This window comes from Cimex lectularius, unplaced genomic scaffold, assembly GCF_000648675.2.
Source record: "Cimex lectularius strain Harlan isolate CLEC.00 unplaced genomic scaffold, Clec_2.1 scaffold7, whole genome shotgun sequence".
NCBI lineage: Eukaryota > Metazoa > Arthropoda > Insecta > Hemiptera > Cimicidae > Cimex > Cimex lectularius.
The window spans coordinates 2,423,155-2,438,058 of record NW_019392731.1 but is presented as its reverse complement, the minus strand read 5'-3'; the positions used below and the strand labels follow the sequence as shown (position 1 = coordinate 2,438,058).

The following is a 14,904-nucleotide window of genomic DNA, read 5'->3' as shown; positions in this document are numbered from 1 at the left end:
TAATATAATGAAGTGAAATGAACAGGTGATAATGTAAATGTAAAATACCAGCAGTTTCAACTACTGATATCAACTTTTAGGAAGAGTTTTTCAACGACTTTGTCTAGGATAAGGAGACGGTCAGGACGGTATAAGCAAGTATGTAGGTTCGTTGGGTTAATGGATCATTTTGATTATGGAATATTTCCACTGTTTTTGGCAGTTGTTCTTAATATAATAACTGTATGTCGAGAAGACTTTTTTGCCAATTTTTCCAGTTCGTTATTCGAAATTAAGTCATAAACTAGAGACTTTCGGGAAGGCAAGGTTGTACTAATATGTTTAATTTCTTGTCTTTCATTCTTCATTTTTCTAACATATTTAAATCTCAAAACTCCAGACAAGATATCTGGAATAACATGTTCATCAAATATCAAGTCAGAATGAAAGTATAAATTGAAACAGTTAAGCAAGAGGAAAGTGCATCCTCGAGATCAGCATCAGATCCAACTTTTAAAAGTGGGATGGATAAGAGAAGAGAAACTTGATAAAAACGTTTAAAACAGTTACTGCTATTATTTTTTTTTTAAATTACACCAAATTAATTACAGACTTTGTTTTACTTTTGTTTCTAAATAATAAATTAAAGTTCAAATAATCATTACTTTGTCGTTCGAAAGTTCCAAATGTAGACTAGAATGCCTCTCTACATTAAGTAAATCTATTTTTAAACTTTTAACGATTTTTTAACCAACACAAGTAATTATTTATAGTTAATGTCGGTAAGGTGTGTAATAACAATGTTGAGCGATGATCACCAATAAATTAGAAGGCTTGAATCAAACTGTATTACAAAAATTAGATTTACTGTTTTTTAAAGATCTTTTTAAAGCTGTAGCAAATATAATAAAGCTAAGGTCAATTGGTTTTGTAACATTGGTCAATTGTGAGAAAGAGCCCGTCCCCGAGGGATCTTCCTTATCGTCGTCAACAACTCCCACTTCCTTTGTAATTTCGAAGTACCACCATTGTCGAAAATCGAATTTTCGCCCAATATACTGTAATATGTATTAGTAAGCTAAAGAAGTTTAGTGCTTTATTGAAAATCTAAGAGATACTATCTATAAAACGAAACTCAAACATATCTCGGGAAGAGGGTTGAAACACAGGCAAAACCTAATCAGACCTGACGATAAAAGACAATTTAGCTTCGCAAAAAGGTTAATAATTAACAGTAAAATGTTTCAATTAAATATAACCATCGTGACAAAGACAAAATTATATATTTTCATTTTACAACACCTTTAAAAGGCTTGCTTAATAGTTCTACAAATAATATGTTCATTTTACAAAAAACCAACACGTACCAATCAAAAATAAATTCATAAAAGAATCCATTTTAAGTTGAAAACCCCATTTTTATTTCAAATTGTTGGGCAAATTATTGATGGAAAAGAAACCAGGTCAAAACTTGGAGCATAGGGTCTCCCCCATTATTCATCATATATCTTAGTTTTGGACTTCTTTCCGTTACTTAATCCTGTTTCATTTCCGAAAGGCTTTCTTGTCATACAAGCAAGTTTTGGATATTTTTCTATTTACATTTTTTAACCTTGCTCGTATATTTTTCTTTTTAGTTATCATTTATGTCTGGTTCTTGGTGAAAGTGGCTTATTCTTACTGGAAATATTTTATTTGAACCCTCAACATGCAATTGTTTTCCATTAATTTAAAATTAACACACATAGATTTCTTGTAAAAGTTCGGCAGTAGTACATTATCTTAATTTTTTATTTAAACAAAAAATATCGCAAGTAGATTGTACAACAATTTAAATTCAGTTGCTAATGCCAACTCTCTACCTGTTTTAAGGTCATCATTTTAATAAAACAACCTTAGATATGTCTATAGATTGACATATTTAAGTATTTTTACAGGCAATCTGAAATTTCCTTGAAGGCCGATTCAGTCCAAAAATTGCCAAGGACTGTAACAGTATTGCTACGATACTACAGGCACTAAATACGAACGTTTTTTCCTCTAAAGTAGCCTGGGAATGCCTAAATTGCCTGATGACTTTAGGAAAGCAAAACAGGTTATCGTGGAGGTACCGAAACATTAAGGCAAAGAAGAAAACGAACTGGCTGACCAAGTAGCCGAAGAAGGGGCAGTCATCTGGCCGACCACCTGGCGCGCCGAGTTTTAGGAGGTGGAAAAAGCACAGGTATGAGTCAAGCTAAGAAATTTATAAATGTCCCAAAATAGAAGTCGAAGGAACTCTTTATCTCTCAATACGCAAAATTTCAGGACGTTTGAGTCTCTGTTCTCTGAACTAACATTTAAAGATGGGCAAAGCTCAGAGACATGCAGAATCTGTCAAAAGAACCCAAGTACATCTGAGCATCTTTTGTGAATGTGAGGCATCAGCTCGTGTACGATATAGGTACTTCGTTAAGGCAATTCAAACATCAAGAAAAGTACGCCAAGAGGAAAATGTTTTGTTTTGTGGGAAAAGTTCACTTTCCACGGTATGAACTGAATCGAAGGGGTTTAACAATGAGGTTTTGCAGAGGAGAAAAGGTTGGAAACCTTATTTGATACCATTAAAACATAACATCCCATTAAAAATAACAAGTTCAGGATTATATTTTTATTTTAATTAATTATATTTTAAATATGAGATCTTGCTTTTTCATCTCAACCAAGACCTTAGATTAACAGTATAATTAATTTAAAAAATTAATACGGTTAATTAGTACTGCCAAATGCATATATGGAATGTATTTTAAGTTGAATTATTAAATGAATTGAATTTCAGATATAATTAAATTTTACGGTGCGTTATTGTTAAGGAGAATATTCTAGTGCACGCGCTAGTCGGTCGCAATAAAAATAAAATAAAATTAAATTAAATTAAATACAAAATAAAATAAAATACTAACTTGTTAACTGTTGCTTGATTTTCTCGACAACAAGGGAGGAGAGCCGTTTAATAGCTAGAACCTGCAATAACTCTGGCCAAAGGTAAAACAGAATCCTAGTCTATTAATTACCTTCGGGGCTCCGTCCGAACCCTGTATGATGTGTCGCATTAAGGATGCTGGAGGTGACACTCGCGTTATTTTGAACGCGATAATTAACAAAACGAAAAAAAGAAAATCACTCTTGGAGGCTAATTAATAGTGGACTGTATGGAAGCGAGACGGAAGCGAACAGGACTAGAGCAGGACTAGGCAGCAACAGGACAGGATTGTGGGGAGGGATCAGAGCTAGGATAAATTCTAGATTAGCGGCATTTCGGAAACAAAATAAACAATTATAATTCGCGATTTTTGGCGCGAACTATTCTTAATGCACAAATTTCTTCATCGGAAGAGTTGGAGGTATTATCAGGTAACTGTTGAAAAAAATAAACTGTTGCCAAGATTTAAAAATATTATTTTACGATTATTTAATATTATAATCAACTCGGTTGTGAAGACTAATGCAATTTAATTGAGGAAGATTTAATTAATAAAAAATGGCAACATTTTAACGTGAGAAGCGCGTTTTCTATCCACGTATTTTTGACCAAGGACAAAACCTTTAGGGTAAAGTACTCCCTAAAGTTCGTGATTTGAATTAAGCGTCAACGATAGGCGACTCTAGAACCGCTAAGGCGATCGCGAAACTCCCGGCGAAGACTTTCTTGTCTCCAGGAAACACCCAGAAAACAAATCAAATAAAAAGAAAATTCGACTTAAAGGCTGGATCAGAATCACGTACAATTTGGAAAATAAACTAGAATGCGCCTGACAGTTATGTGGACTGGAAAAAAAGGAGAATTTTGAAAGGATTAGTAGGTAAAAACAAAGATGCTTTGATAATGACGACTGATAACAGATAAAAGACAAAGGTATTCAATTTGCAAAGTGCCTATTACCTTCTGAATTTCTGATTAAGTCAGCTTTAACACTATGATATAGAGAATAAATCACAAGAAAATGTAAACACCACAGAACATGAAAATTAGTTAACCGACGAGCTCGTAACGATGGAAAAACTCAGACTTATGACACAATCAACAAAAAGGTAACAACTCATTAATATTGCCTTAGGATAGATAAACCATACAAAATAACATACAATTCAAACATGAAATAATGTAAAATATCCAAACGGATGCGAAAAAAATCATTGTATGATTAATTATTTATTTTTTCAATAATACTATTGCGCAACAATCGGATGGGAGTTGGCGTGGTTCACCAGCAAAGACTAAACAATCTGACTTGGCCATTATTTATTTTAACTTTGTGTTATGCAACGTTTTGACAAAATATTACGTTACTCTTGTTCTGAGTAAATTGTGTTTCTCCTAAGAAGGAATCGTTTGAATCTTATTATTCGGATCTATTCCATCTAAAATATATTGCCTAAATATAAACACTAGAGAATTCAGTTAATAATCTTCTAGATTTTAATTAAGGTTTAATTCCAATTATGTAATTCTCAAAATATTTAAGAAACGTAATAATTAGACGTTGCACAATGATTTAACTCATACATTTCTTTTACTATTCTCTGTAACGAATTTATTTATAAATTCAGAAAATCTTGACTGCACGTATAAAAAATTATTACATTAAAAGTGTATAGAAACGAAATTGAGGCATCCTCTCAAACTCACACATCCCAACACAGATACCAATTTTAAAATGTATCAGAAATTGAATATCCATGGTAGAAGGTCGGCATATTTGCAAAGATTTGGGATATTACCAAGTGCAGCGTAGCTAGAGTTATAAAGAAAGATTGAAAGACAGAGAGAGAGAGAGAGAGAGAGAGAGAGAGAGAGAGAGAGAGAGAGAGAGAGAGAAGAGAGAGAGTAAGAGTGACGGAGGGAGGGAGGAATAAAGAAAGAGAGAGAGAGAGAGAGAGAGAGAGAGAATGAATAAATGAATGCGATATCATTCAGTGTTTTACTATTGTGTGTGTTGTACTATTCTGATCCATTCTATTTAAAATATATTGTCTAAATATAAAAACTAGAGAGTTTAGTTAATAATCTTGAAGATACATAGAAAGTTTGAAAGAGAGAGAGAGAGAGAGAGTGAGAGAGAGAGAGAGAGAGAGAGACTGAGAGAGGGAGAGAGAGAGAGTGTGTGAGAGAGAGAGAGAGTTTGGTAATTAAAACGACAATTTCAGAAAGAGAAACCAGGTAGTTTCCAGTTTCTGCGTGTCAGACTTCAATAAAATATTCTACAATATGATAATTATTACAATATTATTGTTTACTGAAAATCGTCGAGGTAGTGTGAGGCTCGTGGTAGGGCCTAATCTAGTGTGAACGGGTCTCCGGGATAGTGAACGCTCCACCAGAAGACATTTATATCTCAAATAAGCAGGAAACATGTCAAATTTCGCCAGTCAAGTCGCGAGCCAAAGTCCTCTTCCACGATAAGAACTAGAATTTTCCAAGGTGGCATTGACTTGCGAAGAAGTGCTAATAATTAAACGCTTTTTAAATGGATGCAATTTTGGGCAAATTACGAGTTATTATAGGTAATCATTTTAATTTAAAAAATGACTTTGCAAACTGACATTTCTTTTAACGAATTAAAAATGAAGGAGAGTAAAAGGTAATAATAATACTAAATTTTTTCATATTGAATTTACAACCATCGAATGTTTACACTTTCAAGTAAAATTAAATATAAGAAAATAGTCATAGATTTTTTTTACTGTACCTTAAAACCATACATATGGATTTAATTTTAGCAAACCTGTTTTGAAGTTGAATGTACAAATTATTATAACACATTATAATAAAATTGTTTATTTTACTGCACAAATAATAGAGTTAAACATGTTTCGAATGGGCACAGTCTCATATTTCCAATTACCTTTATTCACCTAACTATTTACGCTATGTAAATGGGATCTTACAAACAATACATTAACAATACGTAAACATATACATAATTGTATTATTAATCTGAGAAACATTGCAGAAATTAGGTTGTTAAATAATTTTGGATAATTTTTAATTCTTTGTGACATTAATGTTATCTTGTTATTTAGTCTTCGGTGTTATGAAATATAAAGGATCATTTGTAGAATTTCATTCGTTTTCATAATTAAAACATAAATATTTATAAAAGGTATTGACTCGGACCGTAATTTAAACCTTAGAAAGTTTCCAAGTTTGGTTGCTGCTACTAATCCTCTATTGTAGTTCTCCTTTGAATTGCACACTTTTGATTCAAGATTGAAACTAAAATATTTAATGAAAGAAACTTTTACAAAGTAAAATTTAAAGAACGTTCTTTTTAGTTGACTCGTTGTTCATGAAATTAATTTCTAACATAATATAGTAACTGAATCACTACTTTTGTAACTTTGTACTGCAAAAGTGACCAAGTTGCACAAAATATAAACGTTGTACGTAAGTATTCAAAGGGAATTGAAAAGAAACATTGTTTGGCAAACATAATTGGTTTTACAAGAAATTTAACTCGCACATAAAATAGTAATTTATATAATTGTATAAATAATAATTTATAATGATTACACCGTTTTACGTACTGGCTTGATATCGATTTTGAAATAATATGATTTATTCGGCATTAAAAACGCTTTACCATTATTTAAAATTTATTGACGTTTACATTCAAAATTACAACTCCCTTTCCTTTTTTGATTGATTGACGTTTTTTAGATAATAGATTCTACCAGGCGAAATGGAAAAAATTCCGAAGGCATTGTTGAATATGGGTTTGCGGGGAGGATGATAGTATTGAAATGGTACATAGTGAGAAGTACGATATCAGTATATAGTACTGACTGCAGTGTATACTGAAAAGAGAACTGGACTGAAGTTGCTGCCTTGCGGGTGCATTGTGGCATAGTGGATATGGGAGTAGGATGTTCCGATTCGTACTTACGACGGATAGGATTTTAGGGTGAGGTAATTAGTGAATGGAAGAATGCTCATTTTTGGGAACAAGTTCAAGTTCCACTTTCCATTTAAGGTTTAAAATTTTTAATTTTTTTGTTAAACGAAAATATCCTGGGATGAGCTGGATGTTCAAAACAATGTACTTAAACAGATTACCATCAATTGTACAAGCAACGTCAAAAATTTATTTATTGTTGGTATGTTTAGGCCTTTTTCATAAAGGCGCTTTAAAAATTTTTCGAATGTACAACTCTTCGGCAGCTTATGCTTATCAAGTACAAAACTATTCTTATTCTTAACTAATTAGTAATAGTAATTTAATAATAATATTAAATAATAATAATTTTTACCATTATTTTATTATTACTCACTCTCTCTCTCTCTCTCTCTCCCTCTCTTCCTTCTCTCTCCCCACTCTCACCCCTTTCCCACTCTGTCTATCTGTCTCTCTCTCTCTGACTCTCTCTCTCTCTCTCTCTCTCTCTCTCTGACTCTCTCTCTCTTTCTCTCTCTCTTTCTGTCTCTTTCTCCCTCTTCATCTCTCTCTTTCTATATCTGTATCTTTTTTTGGTTTTATCTGTCTCTCTTTCTCTTTTCGCTTTATGTCTTGTACTCTATTTGACATTATACATCATATAGTGATTGAAATTAAAAACAAATGTCATACCAACTATCCATGTCATCAGATAGGAATGGAATTGAAACAAAAATCATAGTAACTATCCATGTCATTATGTATATCATGTCATCCATATATATATTCCTACAATGACATGCATAGCTACTATAATTCTTTTTTAATTCCATCCCTATTTATATATAAAACACAGTACTGTGTCTGACAGATAACGCACAGACCAAACCGCTGGATCTAAAGATCTGAAATTTCGACAGTGCATCCCTATAAAGACATAGATAACCGCTAAGAAAGGATTTGTTGAAATTTCATCCTTAAAAAGATCAGATGAACAATTTTTACTATGTATAAACCGAAGTGAACTGAAGAAGAGAAGAATATGTGAAATGAGACATTATATTAAGTAAAAGAAGTAAAAGCTAGATTATATTTGTGTAAAAGCTAGTCTTATTATAAAATTAAATGTAAAAATGTGTGGTGTTTAGTGACCGTTACTTGATGATTATTTGGAGGTCATGAGATGCGGTCTGGTGTGACGTAGGTTTTAGAAAAACATTTTCTTTATCGCGCCAACGGTCGATCTTTATTGAGATCATCTTCAGGGCTCAATAAAGATCGAAACGTTAGCACGATAAAGAAAATGTTTTTCTAAAACCTACGTCACACCAGACCGCATCTCACAATCTCCAAATAATTAAATGTAAAAGCCACTTAACTGTCATAGTACTATAAAACCTTGATTTATTTTATCAATAAATATTATTACTGTAAGAAGTATTTGTCCAAATGAAAGGAACTTGTAAATTTCTGAATTCGCTGTTTATCTGAGTGAAGCCATCGTGTTTAGAGAGGATGGCATAGTGATGAGGGTATGAAACTCTGTTCAGTAATTCCTTAACCTATATCCAGAAACTAATTCTATCACAGTTTATAATCACGCATATTTGTAATAGTTGTTAAAACGATATACTCACATTTATACAAGATAAGTTTTAAATGGTCCTCTTAAACTGTCACATCGATTATGTATTGCCCCAATTTGTAACGATAAAATCTGTTCCAAAGCTAACTTTATAATATTCATTCTGTTTTGAAATTATGAATTCACCGAGTGGAACAGAAGCGGACCCGTATGATTATAAAACTGGCATAAATATTTCATAAGGAGACGGGGGGTCGAACAAATTTATTAACTCACAATAAATTTGTCCGTTGTGTTTAAGATGTCGAGAATGAAACTACACTAATGGAAGTGTACTTCCACGGTTCTAAGTCGTTTGCGATCCGTTATTTCTGGTTGATTAACCGCTTAAGTGGATTCCGTACATCCTTAGAACACTGTTAGAGTGAATTAGCTTGTAATTAACAAGTTATAATTAGCGGACATTATCAACTCGAATGGTTAAATGTGCTGATGTGAACTGATTCCATGTTTCGGAATAGATATTCGCTTCTGTTTGCAACCAAACATATCAGAATGCAAATTGACTTAAATTTTCTTAGAAACAATTTTTTACTGTGAAATCATAGTGTAGGCTACTTTTGATAAATGTAAAGTTAGTCGATTAATAGTTGTAAAGTTCATATTTGATTGAGACTGTTTAAAAAGAGTACATCATCGCTATAATATGTACCTAACAACGGAGTTATGAACACAGAACGAATTTACATAAATTTTACGAAAAAATATTTTGCCTACTCTGTTGGCCGTGAAACCATTTTATTCGGGAAGAAAGTTGTTATACGTGAGGATTAGAGAGAGATTGGAGGTTAGTGTAGCATTATTTAATACTTTAAGTACTGAAAGTTTATGAAGCACATTAGATCGGTGTGGATGGTGCGGTTAAAAATATAGAACGGGGTATTGAAGATTCGTGATTGTAGCGTATGGATTTTCATGAGAAAGGTTTGATTGAATATGATGAGGCTGTGTGGCATACAAAAAATCATCATACTCAATCAAACTTTTTTTGTTGCCAAGGGAGAGATTAGATCTTTTATCCAGTAGTATTTAATCAAACAGTATCTTGAAATTAAATGAAAAGTAAACTTTATTCTGAGAATTGAAGTTCCTTTGACTAATTAAATATGAATAGTTTAATAATATACCTATATACAGAGATTCCAGCATGATAAGGCTTTACAAAGATGTACATTTACAAAAGCTTTTATGTAAACTGCTCAAAAATAAATAGAGATATTTTTAATTTATTCTTAATCTGTTAATTTTAATTTAATTAACCGATATCTTGCTGGTTGGATAAAAAAAGAGAAAATTCAAACCATATCAATCAAATGTTAAATCCCATTTTTAATAACGGATTTACTCCCTTTCCTTTAACCATGGAAAGACAATCTTGAACCAGAAGTCGTAATATTATTGTGAGAATGAGTCATCGAGCAGTGGATATCGCAGAGGCAGTTGGCGTTTCTCAGAGCATGGTATCCTTGGCTTTAGCCCGACTCCGAGAGACTGGAAGGCCAAGGAGGCCTGGATCTCGGCACATTACGACGCTAAATGACAGAAATTCTGACGTTGCTGCAAGACTGGAACCTTTCCATAGTGCCCGCCAGACCTTCAGTGATGTATAAGACGTTTTGGCAAGGCCTTTAACGATTCGCAATCGTTTGTGGAAAGTTGGCTTCACATGGTATGCCCCTTTCAGACTACCTGCAGCAACAGCAACTCAGAAAAATATGGTGCAGTGAGCGCCTAGAAGAGAACACCAATTGGAATTTGTTATGTTTACTGATGAGTTGCGTTTCTGCCTGTATAGTGATAGTGCGCCGAGGAGTCTACCGAGGACGGGGATGCGTACAATGTCCCTTCAGTGCAGTTTAGAAGACGCGATGTAATGGTTTGGGCTGGGATTGACAGCAGAGGACGAACTGTACTCCATATTGTTGAACGTAACCGCAGTTCGTTATATCCAAGAAATTATCGAGGAATACATCCCTCAAACCATGGATCTCATTGGCAGGGTTTTTCGATTTCTGGATGACAATGTCAGACCTCATAGAGGCAGAGTTTTTCATCAGTATTTAGAAAACTTGGGAATTTCCCATCTTTCCCTTGCCCTATTGACTCCAGATCTTAATCCCATTGTGCATATATGGGATGCGTTGCAGAGAGGGCTTTTCGATCAGCCAATTGACCTGCAACAACTATAGAGTGAAATTCTTTATGAATAAATGAAATTATCAACAGTATGCTTAACAGGTGTACAGAGTTTTAGCTAACAGGGGATCAAAGAAGTGGGATTTAAATTCTCATTGATTGGTGGCTCGAATGACGAACTATCTCCTAAACGCAGTAGTACTATGATCATCAGTATATGGGACAGAAGGCTGGGAGCGAGTTTGACAAGAGGGTACAGATGATTAGAAAATGAGATGCATGGAGGGAAACAGGAATATACCATCTGACACAAGAAGGGTATTGTCACCTCCAGAAGGGACCGCCATACAAAACAATTCAGTAGATGTATAAGGTTGTCTTCAACCTCCAACTACCTTCGGTCCAGTTTTGCTGTTGTTCTGGATTTGATGCTTATCTAGATCCATCCCAATGCATATGATTACGGTTTAGATAAGAAGAGTATAAGGTTATAATAGATTGGAGATGGAGTAATGCGAGGTAGGTCATATTTTACGATTTCTGGGTGATGAGTTTGATTCGCTATTTTTGTTACCCAGTTTAAACAGAGGGAGGTAACTAGATTGGTTGAAAAAAATGAAAAATTAAACATGGGAGTAAATGCATAAATAATAAAATAGTTCTTGAATTACTTCTTATTTTAAACATGTACTTAAACAATATTAGACATACAAATTAATAGTTAATTTAAAATTATTCTTTTCCAATATTTATTAGGATAATATTTAGATGCGTTGTAGTTCACGTTTTTTGCGTGTTGAAAATTGAGCAGCATTAAAAAACCAGATTCTTATTGTAAGGTCGCGTTGGCGGTGGATAGACTGTTTCACTCTGACAATTTATGCCGAGAGACGTGTTTGTAAATCCTTCAACCTGATGATGTGCATTAGTGCTTGAAATCAGTATCGATGTAAACAACGGAAATATGTGAGTAGAACCATAATTTGCAAAGGTTAATCTACATACTCATCCCACCTTCATCATTTCTACATAAAGCGAATGTCACTTTTCAATATTGTTTAGAGATGGTTAGGGATGTTATCAAATAGCTACAGAAGCGACTACGGATCTTACGTTGACACCTCAGATGGAAAGAAAGCCTATTTCCTCACTACGGAAACAAATTAGAAAAAGGACAATCGACAAATGGAATCAAGAATGAGAAAAGAACAATAAGGGGGAATGGACAAAAAGTTTCTTTCCATATGTTAAAGATAGAATAACAACTGACATCCAAAGATATTTTAAAATAACTCAGACACTTTCAAACTATGGCAAACATAAAGCGTATCTTAAGCGTTTTGGTTTCGAAGAAGCAGCTGCCAAACCAGAGGGATACAAAATTGGGAACACCTGATATGCATATGTTCATTCTATGCAGTGACTCACCACTGATAAAATCAGTACTCCAAGAAGGCGGCAACTGGCCTTTAACCCGACCCGAACTAATAGGAAAACATCAAAAGATTTTAATTATATAAAAAAATAGATTTCAGATTAATTTAAAACAATGTAATCATAATTTTTAACTAAGTTCAAAATCTCTATATGTGTTTCCTTTTTGCGAAAATAAATGTTATATAAGTAAAAAATAATAATTGTTAAAGTAAATCATTTTAATGAAATAATATGCCAAAAATGAACAAAACTAAAATATACAAAGTATAAATAAATGTAAAATAAACTCGCAATCTTAATGGGAGCGGGTTGATTCTATCTTGCAAGAAAAATAAAAAATAAATTCTGTTGTTTGAACGATTTGTTCGAATATATGCCTAAGTAGATTTTTCAAACAATAAGAACTTTTTGAGTAAACAATGATACACATTACCATAATATAAAGACCAACGACTTGGTACGCAAGCTTATTACATTAAGTTCCAACTTAAATATTGTTGTTAACCATTTACACCATTCAAACAAGGATTTCGGTATCTTTCAATTTAGAAAAGTAAACCTCAACTAAAATTAAGCATTATATCACATATTTGTACAACTTGCAATTATAATCATAACTTTTTCTGGACTGGTGACCATCAACCAATATTGTTCGATCAGTTGGATGAATGTGAATCATGACTTTTTGTCACAATGTAAGTGACGATATAATTGCACTTAAGGTCAAAAGAAACTGTTCTTGTGTGGATGAGAATAGAACATAGCAGACTCATTCATGGGTATCTTATGAGCCGTGGACACCGAACGGCACAGCACGTGGCTTCTGGTAACTGTACAGCACATGCTCACTAAACGTATAACGTATGAACAATTGGGAAATAAATATAAGCGGACGAGCGATATTTATGACACTCTTAATGATCACAGCCACAAATTTTCAATTTTCTCAAGAAATCCAGTCTAATTACAGAAATATAAATGGATTTTATATAAAATTATAAATATACATGGCACTATCTCAATATTAAAATTTAATTCTATAAAATTTAAATTGATTGTCTAAAGTGATTGGCGGGGTGCGGAATCGCGTGCCGGTCGGGAGACGGAATCGCCTCGGTGGGCTTTACATGGATAAAATTGAAGGCCTGAACCTTTAAGGGTGGTGGTGGTACAACGTCTACACATCTCTTGGAGGGTCTTATTTTAATAAAAAATAGAAAATAAATAAAAATATCCGACGTCTTTCGTCCACGGGGAGGGGCGGCGGTTCCGTGATTTCCGACGGTTTCGGTTTTATCATTTAGTATGTACCATTGGAATTAATATCAAAGCAGAAAATGACCCAAGTGGTTGAATGCCTTTATTTATTCATTAGAAAATTAAAAAAATAAATAAACGAGTGCATGAGTCCTGAAATTTTATTGCGAGCTTATTTTTATTAAAATGTTGTCTGGTTGTACATTATTATAGAATGTCCTTGTTTGTAAAAACTAAGGAAAACCAATCTTTGTATTTCTTGGAAAAAAAATTCCTTTTGAAATTTTAATTTGTCCTAACAACCAGCGTAAGTTTATAATTATTATTTTATTACTAATTATAAATTATTAATTTATGTTCTAGCTGCCTTTATGAATGACTTATTCAACCATACCAGCCAATAAATAATTTCTTCAAATTTATGAAACATTTATTGATTACAGTGTCACGTTGACACGTTGTTCACAAAAATTAACACATGAAGGACTCGATTGTTGTCATAACTGATTCAATTATGTATGCTTTTATTTGTATAATATAATGCAATTCAATGATTTAAATTTGATATTTTTACAATATACTTTGAAATTATCGAACGGTTTAGGCCAAGTACAGCCTTGACTACACTTACAGTGTAACAAAAAGCAACAAAACGCATTGTTATAAAATTTAATTAATTATTTTAAAAGTTCAAAGCCTTGAAAACGGATTTTTCCTTTGAAAGAAAGAGACGAATCTCGTATTACCCTAATGAAATAAGTTCCAACTTGAAAGGTATTATTAAAGATTTTTGGTTCCCTTATTTAGGGACAAGTTAACATAACGGCTAAATTATATAATAGACCTCTATGGAGGCGTAGTTGGGTTAATGATTAATTAATCTAGAGACTTAATTGCTTTGGTACAACTGAAAACGTAGTATTCAAACATAAATAGGCGTACATTTGGTTAATGAAGAGGAATTTAACAGATTTCCTTGCCCCTGCATGGAAATAAATACAATAAATTATTATTTTTGTTTTGCATTTTCAAACTTTTTTTATGTTTATTATTCTTTAACATGTAGTTTATGGTGTAAACTTGAATTTTTTTCTTAGCTTTATCAACGTGTTTTAGTATAACGTGTTTTTAAGCAAACACGATGAAAAATATTTTAAGAATTCGTAATTTTGAAACGAGTAATGATATCGGTAATTTGTAAACAAAACATTCAATAATGGGATAGATCTGCTGCTACACAACAAAAACACTGAACAAAAATAATTTTTAAGTAATTGGCAAAAGTTATGTTTTTAAAAACTGTTTTCGTTTGTTACGCAAGACGTTTTATATAAAAAGACAAATCAGACATCCAGATGTAATTGAAAACCACTAATGTTGCTTGAAATGTAATTATTTCATTTGGATTTGTTAATTACAATTTTGGATTTTTTTTTATCGAACAATGAAAGAAGGTAAATGATATTTAGAAAAAGTGATATTTCACCAACTATCGCACGTTAATATATTTTAATATTTAAAAAAAAATACTGTTAG

At 32.7% G+C, this 14,904-nt stretch overlaps 1 protein-coding gene across 1 annotated transcript in view; it reads right to left on the bottom strand.

The window, feature by feature from the left end:
• The window catches only part of LOC106663812 (thyrostimulin beta-5 subunit), a 33,323-nt gene that overhangs the window by 18,015 nt on the left and 404 nt on the right, over positions 1 to 14,904 (bottom strand). The gene's annotated exons all lie outside the window — the stretch shown is intronic.